The sequence below is a fragment of the Phoca vitulina genome, unplaced genomic scaffold, assembly GCF_004348235.1.
Source record: "Phoca vitulina isolate PV1807 unplaced genomic scaffold, GSC_HSeal_1.0 scaffold17, whole genome shotgun sequence".
Lineage (NCBI taxonomy): Eukaryota > Metazoa > Chordata > Mammalia > Carnivora > Phocidae > Phoca > Phoca vitulina.
The window spans coordinates 7,674,334-7,689,243 of NW_022589720.1; the positions used below are offsets into that span (position 1 = coordinate 7,674,334).

The window sequence follows — 14,910 nt, forward strand, 5'->3', positions numbered from 1 at the left end:
ATGTACCTGAAAATTTTTTTTTTAATGTTGATGCCTAACCCCACTTCCTGGAGATTATGATGTAATCGGTCTTGGTGGGACCAGAGCATTGGCATTTTTGCTGTGAAGTGCAGCCATGGGTAAGAACAAGGGAGTAGGGAATTAACTCGTCCAACTCTTTCTAATCCTCTGGTCACCACATGAGCCCTGTGTTAGAAGGGCCCTTTCAAGTATCCCTCTGGTTTGTGTTCACTAGATCTCTTGCTCCTAAATGATAAACTTATATGTTAAGGGTGCATCCCTCCTGTTCCCCACACTTGCTCCCCAAAGTAAAGCAACACAATTGTGGGGGAGAAAAAATATGAAGAATAAAGAAAGGACAGTGCTCCCTATTGAAATAACTGACCAGATTACTAGAGTGATCAGAGTGAGCAAACCAGTGTTTCAGGTCTAGCCTATGCCAGGAAAACTACAGTAAGAAATTCACGAAGTTTGGAAAGGGGTCTTGTGAGGCCATTTTGTCCATGGCCGTCCTGCACAGATGAAGATAAACCTAACTTTGCTGACTTCCAGAGGAAGACCCCACAAGAAATTCCATCTAAGTGGCTCCAGAGTATAGCATTGCTGCTACCTAGAAATTCCTCCACTTGAGACCCTCTCCACGAGCTGTGGTGCTGTTTCCTGCTGAGAGAGAAAGAGAGGAGCCCTAAAGCCCAATCACTTCACAGCAAACAGCAATGCACCTCCAGGTAGACAAAACTGTATTTTACTTCTGTTCCTTCATATTCATAAAATATTGCCATATTAAAAAGTTTGTTCCATTACAATGCACCATTTCAAGGCTTTATGTTAGAAAATGGCATGAGCTAATACAACATCTGATATTATAAATAACACTGAGAAACAACCAAAAACAAACAAAACACAAAGAACAAAGAAATGATAGTTCAGCCCAAAGATTCCAGACTTCTAACATATTGATCTTTTAGTTTCCATTAGTGATATATATATATATATGGGGTAGGGGGGCAGGAAGAAAGACTGATTTGGCCTTTATTAAAATTAAAAGAAACCCCAATGTTGACTTCCTGGTTTTGATACTGTACTAGAGTAATGTGGGATGTTACCATCAGGAGAAACTGGGTGAAGGGTACATGGGACCTCCCTGTACATTTTTTATCAACTTTCTGTGAACCCCATAATTATTCTAAAACTAAAAGTTTAAGACAGATACCAGAAAAGAAAGATACTCTCCCCACAAAAGAAATGAAGTTGGTGGGGGGCACCTGGGTTAAGCGTTGGACTCGATTTCAGCTCAGGTCATGATCTCAGGGTCGTGACATCGAGCCCCGTGTTAGGCCCCATGCTCAGTACAGAGTCTGCTTGGGATTCTCTCTCTCTCCCTCTCCCTCTGCCCCTCCCTGCTCTCTCTCTGTCTCTCAAATAAATAAATAAAATCTTAAAAAAAGAAAAAGAAATGAAGTGGCACTGTGGAAGGGAAGAAGCCTGTGAACTATGGAAGAACCATGTGGATCATCACAAGGAGTAGAGAGGAGGAGGAAGAGTAATTGTTAACAGTAGTAGTGGTATAATTGTAATAGTAGTCATACTAGTGGTGACAGTAACTGTTGTAGTAGTTGTAACTGTAGTAATAATAGTAATTTTAGTAATAGCAGTACTTGTAATCATCATCATTGTAATTGTAATAGAGTAGCAATTGAGTGGCAAGTACAGTAGTATAGTAATTGGTATAGTAGTAGTAATAATTGTAGCACTGGTAGTAGTAATAGTAGTAGCAGTAATTTTAGTAGTAATAGTAGTTGTAACCATCATCATGATAGTAATGGTAGCAGCAGTAATAGTAGCAATTATAGTAGTAGTATTAATTGTAGCAATAGTGGTAATTATAGAAGTAGTTGTAGTGGTGATTGTAGTTGTAGCAGTAGCAGCAGTAGTCGTAGTAGTAATAGTCATTTCAGTGGTAGTAGCTGTAGTAGGCGATAGTAGTAATAGTAGGCAGTAGTAGTAGTAATAGTAGTAGTAATAGTAGACAGTAGTTGTAATAGTGGCAGCAGTAGTAATAATAGTGGGCAGAAGTTGTAGTAATAGTAGGCAGAAGTAGTAGTAATAATAGTAGTAATAGTAGACATTGGTAGTAACAGTGGGCAATAGTACTAGTAACAGTGGGCGGCAGTAGTTGTAATAGTAGGCAGTAGTAATAGTAGGCAGAAGTAGTAGTAATAATAGTAGTAATAGTAGACATTGGTAGTAACGGGGCAATAGTAGTAGTAACAGTGGGCAGCAATAGTAGTAATAGTACGCAGTAGTAATAGTAGGCAGAAGTAGTAGTAATAATAGTGGGCAGAAGTGGTAGTAATGGTAAGCAGTAGTAATAGTAGGCAGTAGTAGTAGTAATAATGGTAGTAATAGTAGACATTGGTAGTAACAGTGGGCAGCAGTAGTAGTAATAGTGGGCAGCAGTAGTAGTAGGCAGAAGTAGTAGTAATAATAGTGGGCAGCAGTAGTAGTAATAGTAGGTAATAGTAAGAGTAGACAGTAGTAGTAATAATGGGCAGCAGTAGTAGTAATAGTGGGCAGCAGTAGTAGTAATAGTAGGCAGTAGTAATAGTAGGCAGAAGTAGTAGTAATAATAGTGGGCAGAAGTGGTAGTAATAGGAAGTAGTAGTAATAGTAGGCAGTAGTAGTAGTTGATAGGAAATATTTGCGTTCCACATCACTGGGGCACGGGGAAGAAGGAATCATGTAAGGGGGTGGGGAGAAAGTTCACTTAAATCTAAGTCTATGTTGGATCTGTCTCTTGTGATTTTAATAAGAGGAAGTAAGAAGCTTCCCAAAATAATTCAATCCCAAACTACATATTTCTTACTCAACTTCCCAGGAATGCAATCTTCGATTTGAAAGCATGTGAAATAGTACATTGTTCATTAAATCTATGGAATATGTTTGTTCTAGGATATGGAATTTGTTTACTGAATTTACAAACTAACTTGTCCCACACTGTGTAAGTCACGCCGGCTCTTCTAGTACTTGGAAAGCCCCAGACTCTCTGGGACCTCCCTTTCTCCTTACAGGCCAGCTTGAAAAAGAAGGACTCTGGCAGATTCAAGACCAAACACAATGCAAAATCTGTTACTTTACGAAGCATCTCTCCCACTGCCAATCCACGTGAGAGGCAGGGTGATGGGGTTGCAGATGGAGTATGACAAAGATTCTGGAATGCTTACGATGTAAAGCACATGCCATATGCCACGACTCTAGTCATGGAGGACTCAGCAGTGAACAGGACAGTCATGGCCTTACCCATTCTCAAGAAAGAACGACACTAAGCACAAAACTCAACAAGACGATATCAGATAAAGGTGAACAAACTAGGGTTTGCAAGGGTCCTGTGGTCAGGAAAGCTCCCCCTACAGAGTGACATTTGAGCTTAAGCCCAAGAAACAAGCAGGAGCAAGCCAAGGGGAAGAAGCGCCCAGAATAAGGAAAATAGAAGCCCTGAGGTGAACAGCAATTTGGCCTTTGTGACAAACGGAAGTGGCTGGAGGACAATAGTAGATGAACTCGAAGAGGAAGGTCAGAGTCAGACGGGATTAATATATTTGTATGGATTAGGCATGGGGATGTGGGGAGGGGACCGCAGTGAGAATGGTGTCTAGATTTCTGTTTTGGGCCACGAGATGAAGGGGATACCACCAAGTGGGGCTGAAGAAGAAGCCCTGAGTCTAGCACAGGACTTTTCAAGTACAAGGCGCGGCTGAGACACCCTTGTGGTCTCGGGTCTCTGACTTGTGAACCTGGGTAGCTCGGGGTCCCAGCTACCCAGACCCCACCCTGCAGCCCCTCCCCCTCTAGGGCCTGGCCAGCTCCCCAGGGGCACTGCCTCTAGGCAGGTATGTGCTCCTTGGCCCTCGGCACCCGCAGACCAGGCTCTGCTCTGCTCCTTCCACCCTCAGCCGGGGCGAATCACCACTCCTCCGTGTGTGTCTTCAATTCTTATGTTGGTGTCTATTCTTATTCCTATTGCTGCCATAACAAATTGCCACAAACATGGTGGCTTAAGACAACACAAATTCATTTTCTTGTAGTTCTATCCAAACCACACTGGGCTAAAATCAAGGTGATGGCAGGGTCCCCTTCTTTCTGGTTTTCTTGCCTTTTTGAGAGGCCTTTTGAGCTTCGAGAGGCTGCCCAGATTCCCACTAGGTGTCGGCTCTCACTCCGTGAGAGACCAGGAACTGGGCACCACTGCCCGCAATACCACCCTGGGGTCTGGGCAGGGCCCAGGCTCAGAAACCACTTCCGGAGAAGAGATGAGAGTCAGTGTTTAAGAATAAGAGTCACCTAAGTCCTGCCCTGGCCTGGCAGCACCGAGGTGTGGTGGTGGGCAGGCTCTCCTGCGAATTCTCAGATCTTTACTGCTATCTCTACCTGGGGGCCATTTGTCTCTCTTTTTTTTAATATTTTATTTATTCGAGAGAGAGAGAGCAAGCACAAGCAGGGGGAGCTGCAGGCAGAGGGAGAAGCAGACTCCCTGCTGAGCAGAGAGCCTGAAGCGGGTTTCGATCCCAGGACCCTGAGATCATGACCTGAGCTGAAGACAGACGCTTAACCAACTGAGCCACCCAGGCGCCCCCCATTTGTCTCTTCAATGTAAGCTCTGCCTCCTCGTCCACCATGCAAGCTCTGAGCAGCCACCATCTTTCAGGGGAGAGCACCACAGGGGAAAGGTAGATGGGCATCGCGTTAAGTTCAGGACCTCCAGCCAAACATGCCTCTACTTCTCCAGAGCATGTTAACTGGCTCCACCATATCCCCCTTCCATGACCACAGTTTCTAACCTATATTCTTCTCAATCATCCTTCCCACAGCAGCCCACCATCCACCTCCCTCTAGATACGGTCCAAAAATGGAACTTGCCTCCCCCTCAGGTTAGGATGAGTAACATTTTCAATCATAACACATTTCAGTCAAGAGGGAAATAACTTTACAGAGTCTCCAGGGAGGGCAACAGGGCGAGGGGAAAGCATATTTTGCAACTTAGAGGACCTATCTTTTTTAAAAGAAAGTTGTCAATGAGAAAATGGGACTTCTTTTGAGTCACTAAAATGTTAACATCTGTGTATATGTAAAGGGAGACAGATTCCTAATCATCTCTCACATCTGCAAAATGCTTTTGAGTTTAGAGTATATTCTAAGTCTGAGCCCCCCCACCCCCCACCCCCCCACAGAGACAGCACCAAGGCTTACCTGTAAAAGGTCCCATTTGCAGCAGCTGAGTCAGAGGGCTCTGGGGGCCCGAAGCCTAGGAGAATGGCAGTGGTCTGTCACAGGAAAACCATCACATAGGTCTCACTGAGCCTTTCCTGCAAGATGTGCAAGAATCAGCTGGAAGGATAGAGAGCAGAGACTTTACCAGGCTCACACTAGACACTTTGTGAACTGTTCTTGACTGGTTTCTGTAGGTGACAGGTCTAGTGTGAGACTTGCTTCCACTACAAACTAAGTAGGGAAGTTTGGGGGGCATAACTAACCCTCAATCACCTCTAAATGTTGACCAGATACCTTTATCCAGGGAAGAACACCTTGGAGCTATGTGTGATGCAGCAAACTCAGGGCAACTCTCAATAGCAAAATTTAGTAAATGCCACTATGTGCCAAGGCAGGGGGTCTGCAGATGATCACAGGACCAACCTCCCCTTCGGAAGCAGGCTCCCTCTCCTGGAGTTTTAATGGTTACATAGCCTTGCGGAGCTGGGCAGGACCCCGCGATAGGACCTGGACAAACACTAATGCCACCATTTCCAAGAGGAGCTAGTGAGAATTCATCTGGCTGCCACACACTATTGAGGACCCAGGAGAGGGCCCAGGCATGCCCTGTCCATGGATGATGCCCAGAGTCAATCCCTGGTCTCCAGGCCTTGGGCTATCTTACTCGGATGAAAATCCTAGAGGACGACCATTGTTAAAGGCAGTGCACACCTTGGGCTCTCTGCAGGCCTTGAGGCCCCGACAATCACAATTACAGACCTCCAAGATTTGCAAGATAAGAACATGCACAGGCCTGCAGGAGGAAAATGCCATAATCTCATAAAAGGAGGGGACACATGGGCTTAAATGGAGAGAGGAACCATGAGCATACATAGAAATAGCAGTGCACGTGAGATTCAGGAGAATGTGCAGAAGCTTACATGGAGAGTGCACACAAGATGGCAAAGAGACCATGTATTCAGGCACACGTGGAAAACTGCACATGGTTCACATGGAGACAGCACCCGGGGACTCATGTAGAGAGATGCACAGGGGCTCATATGAACAGATGCACACAGGCTCCCGTGGGAAGATGCACACGGGCTCCCATGGGAAGATGCACACGGGCTCCCATGGGGAGAGGCACATAGACTCCCATGGGGAGATGCACACGGGCTCCCATGGGAAGATGCACACGGGCTCCCATGGGAAGATGCACACGGGCTCCCATGGGAAGATGCACATAGACGCCCATGGGGAGATGCACATGGGCTTCCATGGGGAGATGCACACTATTCCTGGGGACCAAAAATGCCTCTCAACCAACTCCCCCATTTAAGAAAAGAAGAGTGACCCGGGGAGGTCCAAGACTTTTCCCCGCCCACCCTGCCAGCGCAAGTCACATCTAGGACTACAGACCAGGATCATCCGACAAAATGTGATTTTTTTCTTTTGGCCTTCTTTAATTTCAAAAGAAACTAAGACAAAATTTCTCCCAAGACCTTTCCAACCTGGTGTACGAGCAGGACAAGGAGCACCCTGAAGTCAAGTTTTGAAACTTCGAGGGTATTTCTCCAAAGGCCACCTGAGAGCTGACAAAGGAGAGGCAGATCTATTTACTCCAGATTGTGATTTGAGAAGAATGACCAGCTCAGAAGCCAAGCACGCACCTCCGCGGGGCTCCGGGGAGTCCTCTCTACACTTGGCCATGCTTCTCCCTCAGGACACTCAGGAGCGGTCCCATCTCTCTGTGGTAGGGAGCCCGTCCCTGGCCACCTCGCTCTCAGCGACTCCTCCTTTGCTTTGCTTACTGGTGTCTAGGCTAAGGGGGATTCTGTTGTTCACGTTTTGTTTCTTCACTGTCTCTCTCCCCTCTAGAATATTAGCAGAAGGAGGGTAGGACGTGACTCTCCTGTGTGCATGGCTCTGATCTCAGTACCTCAAAGAAAACCTGGTACATAGTACATGTTCAGTCAACGCTGCTAGAATAAAATAATGATAAACAAACTCTACGCCTAAATGCACATACTGTGCTGTTTCCAAAGGCTATATTAGAGGAGATATGATATTACATTAAAAAAATTCTCTGGGGGGGTTCCCAGGAAACTGTTCTTGTGTCCTGATAACTCACTACTGTTCGTGAAACAGTAATCAGAGAATGACAGGCTGACTACTGAGAGATTAAGGAAGAGGAAACAGGTATTAATTTCTCTTTGAGACCTTGTCACAGGTGAGACATTCCTCTGAGAGCCGTTCCTTCCAAAGCCCATCCGCCCTCAGTGACACCCCGCTAAGCAAATGCCTTGTCCCTGAGGACTGGGGTGCCGCGGGGCAGTCACGTGCCTTAAGTGTGCAATTGTCATTTTCCATATAGATCCCAAGACTCCTGCCTGGAGCACATTTGTAAATAATTCAGAGATGATGGAAAATGACATGAAACCACAGTCCTTCATTTTCCTGACAACCTGTCCTAAAAACAAACACAATCCGTTACGGTGGTCTTTGAGATCACTCCACGCTTGGATGGTTGTGTCAACACCAGGGCAATCTGGGATGTATCAGTAACGTCGGTCATTCCAAGAAGCCTGCTTTTGCTGGAAGCTACGGTAGCCTTATACAGCGGGTCTTCAGTAAACGTTCCCTGGGCGGCAGGGTTCCTCCCAGAGGGGCCCGTAGAGGGGAAGAAAAGCCCCGAGTGGGAAGTCACGGCCAGCTCACCCCCCAGAACGGCCCTGACAAGCTCTTTGTTCCGGTCAGCCTGAGCAAAAGGCATGAAATTGGTTATCTGGGCAGGTCTCATTACCCACGATGTAAAATATATGTTTAACACACTCCATTTTATCAAATTGGCTGCTACGGTCACCTGGAAACCACTGCCCTTGAACATCCAGTAAGCAGTCTGATCATTTCCATGAGTTTTAAATCATGCTGAAGGAGACTAAGCAAATATCCAAACACCCAGCATTTATGGAAGCAGAATACCCGTCACATCTTCATGAGACATAGACGCTGAGATAGGAAGTTGCCGATCTTAGCAACTTTAGGCAGTGGTCAGCCTTTGTCTCTGAGTCTGTGTCCTTTTGCACCTCCTCCCCCACACCACACACACACACACACACACACACACGCACACACGCCATTCACACTCTAAAAAGCCTCTCCTGACAATAACCTCTTTAATAATGCAGCATGGAGCAGAGGGCTAGAAATTATCTTGTTGTTCTGCCTGAACCCAAGTGACAGGAGAAAATATTTCCCAACCCTCACATCCTTGAGATGCTAAAACTTGATTTGCAATTAGTTTGGTGCTGAATACAAGTACCCGATGGAATGGCATCGTAGCAAGACTGATGATTCTACTGCGCAAAACCATAAATAGCACACTTATTTAAGACGATTTGAATGCAGAACAAAAGGTACCTTAGAAATAACCATCCAGCTAACAAAACCCCATCCCTGAGTGGGTAGGTCTGAATTTAATGAAATACTGTAAAATGTGTGCTTGAAATGTCTAGGAGGCTTGGAATGTACTCCATTCTCTTGGGAATAGTTTGGGTTTGCATTACTAATTAATAGAAGTTCCCAGTGAAGTTATGTGTGTGTGTGTGTGTGTGTGTGTGTGTGTGTGTGTGTGTGGTGTGAGTACTCTAGAAATGCCCGCACCAAAACACACAATACCAGAAACTGCATTTCTCTGAAAATGAATGCCATTAATTTGTAACATCCGGCATGCAAGATCTGGATGTAAGCACGGGAATTAAGAGGCTGCTCGTGGAATCCAGATGGCCAGGATTCTGTAGTGATCACTTTCTTTCCATCACTGCCAACCTCTGCGTGCAGTTATCTAACGGGGAGTTCACAGAGAATAACCCAGCTAGAAGACCACAGGGACCCTCATCACACAAGCATGAAGACATAAAAACCCACTTGGCAAATGCAAAAGGAAAAATGAGATTACCTTTAAAGGGATTATGAAGCTGGCTAGGAAATGCTAAGGATATTCATACAAGCCTCTTGCTGGCTGTCCTTGCTCACAGAATGTTAATTCCAAATGGTGTTGGCGGGCACTCTCTCCAGATCCTTCAAAACATACAGATTCCTGACACATAGGCATGAGGGTTAAATGAAAAATCAATTTACAGTTCTCATGTGAGGCGAAAAAAAACTTCAGGGACTACAACAGTTAACAAAGAGAAATGACAGATTAAATTTGAATTTGGAGAGCACCTTGCAAATTGTTTGCACAGATGTGACATTATTTACATGATAATTTCATGCTTCTCAGCACACAGAGGAAAATAAAACTTGTTAGGTGACATAATGGGACCATTAATCCTATTAATGGATTAAGGGTTGCTTCTAGAACCTTCCTGTTGCTTCATCATCTTGATATAATTGGCAATATTGCTATCTCTGCATTCCATCCCCTACTGCGAAAGGCAAGTCAGAAAGAAAACAAGTTTGCTACCTTGCCTAAAAAGATAATGTTTACTAGTGTCAAAAATGTTTGAGGCACTAAGGTGCCTTTACAGTTCCCTCTGAAACAACACGGGGTTGAGCTGCCCAGGTCCACTGAGAAGTGGATCTTTTCTGATAACGACAGAACAGGGCTGTAAATGTATTTTCTCTTCCTTATGATTTTCTTAATATTTTCTTTTCTCTAGCTTATTTTATTGGAAGGACACAGTATATAATACATGTAACATACAATATATGTGTTAATCGACTGGACTGTTCTGTTCGTGTTATTGGTAAAGCTTCTGGTCAACAGTAGGCGATTAGTAGCTAAGTTTTGAGAGAGTCAAAAGTTACATGCAGATTTTCCACTGCAGGGGGTGGGGGGTGTTGTCTGTGCCCGATTCCCCTCCCCCCACACACTGCTCAAGGGTCAGCTGTATCTGGAATAACCTCCAGCCAAAGTATTAAAAAACGTTTTAGGACTGAAGCACTTTCTGCTCATGGAAAGAACAGAATACAGAGCTTTGTCTACAATACTTATTTCAGCAAGCACCAAAGAAATAAGCATGTATCAGCCACAAAACCACTAAGCTTCTTTAACGTGACGTTGCTACTGTTCGCTCAGACTGCACTGAATCAGCTCCATTTCAGCGGCGATGCTCCAGAAGCAAGAAATGATAGATCACAGTTGCGGTGAGCTCCGCTGCGAAAGCACAGGAGGAATTCTCCTCCGTCCGCGCTCGCATGTCATCACTTACTTGCAATTTCGGTAGAGGACTCTCCAAACTGGGAAAGATGAGGAGGCCGCGGGATAGATTCAGATTCAAGAGATTTCAGCCTCACCCTCCGCCCTGAAAAATACTCCACGTTGTCCGTCCGTAAATAGAATGATGGCCCCACCCACACACGCCCTGGTGCAAAGTGCCCGGGTGAACCAAAATTAACTGCCTGTGAAAAATGGCTCCCCGTACATCAGCATCTATCCATTTTGGCCTTCTTTGCCTCTGCCATTTGTCTTGATTTTCATTTAGAGCTGGGCACTCCAGGCACACTCCCTCACAGTTGTGGGTGGGTGTGTACTGTCCTTGTCACCCACGGAGCTACACAGGGTAAAGAAATTACTTATTGATTTTCCTTTCCATGGAATGGTGTCTTTGGAATGGTTTCTTGAACCAGGTCAGTAATGCATGCGGCCCCAGGACTGGGAACATAGACGGGACGCCAGCCGGGGCTCTCCTGCTCACCCCTTCTGGGCACAGGTCCCACCCAGGATCACCAGCGTCCAGCTCTGTTGATAAGAGAAAGTATGCACCTCAGAAGTCGGAAGAATGGACAAAAAAGGGTATTCTCCCATCTGAGCAGTGGAAATGGCGTGATGTGAGCTTTGTTCTACTTCTTTATGCTGAAGGAGGTTTGGGATGGCTCATCCAGAACGGAGGCTGCAGCGTGGACAAGCAGGGACGGGGGAAACAGACAGAAGGGTAGAGATGGATCAGGAGCAGACACGCGGAGTGGGCAGGACCTGCGTGCCATAGTAGAAGATAAAGCTGGGTATGGGGGTGGGACCAACAGACAGAGAGTCCTTCATAGCAGGCTGAGGGGTTCATACTTTATCTGGGGGTGGCAAACTGCCTCATGCACCAAATCGGGCCCACCACCTATTTTTGTAAATCAGCTCTCATGGGATCGCAGTCTCCCACCTAAGACCAAAGTGACCCAGCCAGTGGCCCAGGTAAACCTGTGTCTGTAGGAGTGAAAGCTGCATATCTGGGGGAAACTGAGTCACACAACAGCTCAATCACATCCAGGGAGCCCCAGGGGCACCCTCTGTCTTTGCTCCTCTTGGCCCCATCCCACTGGCACTGTAGGGGATGGCCCTGATTCATCTTCTCATTGTTGTGACAAACCCTCTTCTTGCTACCAAGACTCTCTTTGATCACCGGCTTCTTACTCAGAACACACCGGAAGTTCAAGATGGTTGGTTGGTGATACTAACTCTTTGAAATGATTATAATAAAATCCAGTTTTAACCTCTTTCTCAAAACCGTATTTTAATTTTGTTCAAATGGTCTGCTCTACATAAGAGATACAGTAATCTCTGAACAAAACAGTTTTTAAAAGTAATCTTTCTGACTACCCTATGCTTCTATATTAAGCTTTTGCTATAGCTTATTGGAGAAGTAAACAAGCATCAATGCAAATCAGGTTATGCTTGGTTGTAGTTAAAGAAGAGAAATAACCAAGGGACACCAGAAGCTGAAATGAGTCATGAGCTTTTCTAAAAACAAAATAAAATAAAGAGGTAAACTCAGAAAACTTATAATTGGGAAATCTCTAAGGACTTCACAGGCAAAGTGTATTACAGATTTATTTTTCCTTCTGGGCTTTGCTACTTGGGAAACCCAAACTTGTTAATGCAGATAAGCAGATGTGTCCTGAGCATCCACGTCGACACCAGCCTTAGCCAGCCTGAGGCCATTAGCGATCTGAAATGCAGGTCTGCTACGAGCACTCATTGGACTTTTATTATGAGATATTCATGGTGAATCACAAAAGAGCATTTTAATCATAATCTCTATAAAACACATTGATGATAAGAAAAATAGCCACCAAACTGCAGGTTAGACCTTTATTTATTTTCCAAAGGCACTCCAAGGTAATTACACATTTGGCAGGTTAATATTAAATTCAAATTTAACAAGTAAGATTAGCTTTTATAACATCATGAACTGACAATTTCTTGTACTCACCATATGATGATTCATACAGTATTGGAGCCAGTGGGTGCATCCCAATACTGCCTCCTAGTGGTACTGTAGCTTAATTACAGGAACAGTGTTCTGAAAAACAGTTCTTTGAAAAATGAAACATCGGGTGATTACAAACACCGTGACATTAAGCCAGGTAGCCCTGACGTCTGGGGTGACCGAACACCCATCACTACCCTTTGGGAGAGCCTACTGTGAGCTCAGTGCTGTACTAAGAAATAAAATTACCACCTAGAAAATGTGGCTTTATTAATATGCAAATTCAGATTATCAAACCACATTATTAAACTAGAAAAGAAGGATGTGGTACAATCAGGTGCTGTTAATTCAACCTACACAGCTTTTCCTTTACCTAGTATGACAATACCAGACTATTGAGACAGCTTGGCATTAAGTGTGCACTGGAAACCACACCCGCTTGAATTCTCAGAAACTGGTTTAAGAAACTGATTGGCCCATTCCCCCCCAGTGACCCCTGAGTTTTTCCACCCTGACAATTGTGGTCATGCAAAACCTCCAGAATGCTTCATGCCAAATGTCCAGCCCAAATCCCTTTTGGGTACTTCAGGATCCGATTCAAATCCCACCTTCAAAATACCTTCCTTCTCTCTCGAAACTAAAGTGAGCTCTTCTTCTAACTATTAGGTCGGCAATAATGAAACAGATAGCCCTTTCTATGGTAGCCACCTCTACCCCTTTATGCTTATATTACATCATTTACTCCCTTTACTCACCTGTCACAAGCTGTGATTACCTCACCAAGCTCTGTTTTTGTTTGTTTACTGTTTGTCCCCATAGAATGGATACCTCCTGAGGCCAGGGACCTAGCTGCTCTGCTCACCACTGAATATCTCACTCCTTGCAGTGTCTAGCACATGGTAGATGCTGAATAAATATCTGCCGAATGAATAAACATTTAGTGTTGCCAAAGGTATTACAGTCAGTCCTACACTTGCTGGTAAGATGGTACAAATTATTTAGGGGACAATTTAGCAATATGAATCAAACTTCATTATGCAAACAGAGTAGTAAAATGTAAGATATAACCCAAGTGTTTATCAAGAAAATGGAAATAAATGATGTGAATCAAACAATAATATGCTATGCAGCCATCAAAAATGATGATGTTCATCTGTATTTACTGACGTGAAAAAAACGTCCGTGACATATAAACTAAAAAAACAAAACAAAAATAAAAACAAACAAACCAGGGTTCACAACACCACGTGTAATTCTATGGTTAATTCTATGTGTCAACTGGGCTACGGGGTGCCCAAATATTTGGTCAAACCTTATTTTTCATGTTTCTGAGTCTGTGAGAGTGTTTTTCGTTGTTTGGTTTTATTTTATTTCAGATGAGAATAACATTTAAATCAACAGACCTAAGAAAATGCTGATCACCCTCCCTAACATGGGTGGGCCTATTCAGTCAGCTAAACCCCTGAATAGCACAAAAAGGCTGAACCACCCCTGGTAAGAGAAAATTCGTCCCACCTGACTGCCTTCAAATGGAGACATTGACTTTTTTCCCTGCCTTCAGACTCAAATTGAAACATCAGCTCTCCCTGGTTTTGAGCTCTCCCACTCGCCCGCCTGGTCCTCAGGTCTTCAGACTCACACTGGAACTAAACCATCAGCCCTCCTGAGTCTCCAGCTTGTCAACTCATCCTACAGAGCTCAAGACCCGCCAAACTCCGTAATGCATGAGACAAGTCCTCTGACTCTATGATCTATCGATATTGATGTATCTCTTGCTAACTCTCTCTATACAAACAGAGACAGATATAGATACATCCTATTGGTTCTGTTTCTCCAGCCAACCCTAATACAGCATGGATACTAGAATCTCATGTTGTTAAAATATTACAACTGGGTAGATTTAGTTGTGGTGGGTTGACTGCAGTGTGTCCCAATTGAATGTTCATGCCTCCCTGTTTCCATTCTCTTCCAGAATCCCTCTCATGCTGACTCTAGGTATGCTTAGCCACTTAACTTGATTTTTACCAGTGGGACAATAGCAGATATGATAGAAGCAAAAACTTGAAACATATTCGCATGTTGGCCTTTGTCTTTCTGTTGCTCCTGAAACCTGAGGCTGCTGTGTGAACCAGCCCAGGGTCGTCTGCAGGAGTAAGGAGAAGCCACTGAAGAAAGGCCCCAGATGTCCCACCTGTGCTGGTCAAGGCCAAACCACCAGCTGACGGTGAGGTCATGTGAGACTGGACCGCGCCAGAACCCCCCAACTGAACCCAGTACAAATGGCCAACCTGAAGAATCATGAGCTACATAAATGCTGATAACAATAAACAATAAATAAGTAAATGCTTGGTATTCCAAACTACTAAGTTTGGGGAGGGTTTCTTATAAAGCAAACAATAACTAATAGATTATAATGGACCAAAAAACCTAGAAGTTTATATTCTAAATTGTCAATAGC

The 14,910-nt window shown here is 44.5% G+C and overlaps 1 long non-coding RNA gene across 1 annotated transcript; it reads right to left on the reverse strand.

The window, feature by feature from the left end:
• Positions 1-5,264: 5,264 nt before the first annotated feature.
• LOC116639096 lies at positions 5,265-10,545 on the reverse strand. The gene is made up of 3 exons (XR_004300768.1): positions 10,464-10,545; positions 9,206-9,327; positions 5,265-5,363 (listed from the first exon to the last, which is right to left on the reverse strand). It is a non-coding gene; the product is annotated as an uncharacterized LOC116639096 (long non-coding RNA).
• Positions 10,546-14,910: the final 4,365 nt, after the last annotated feature.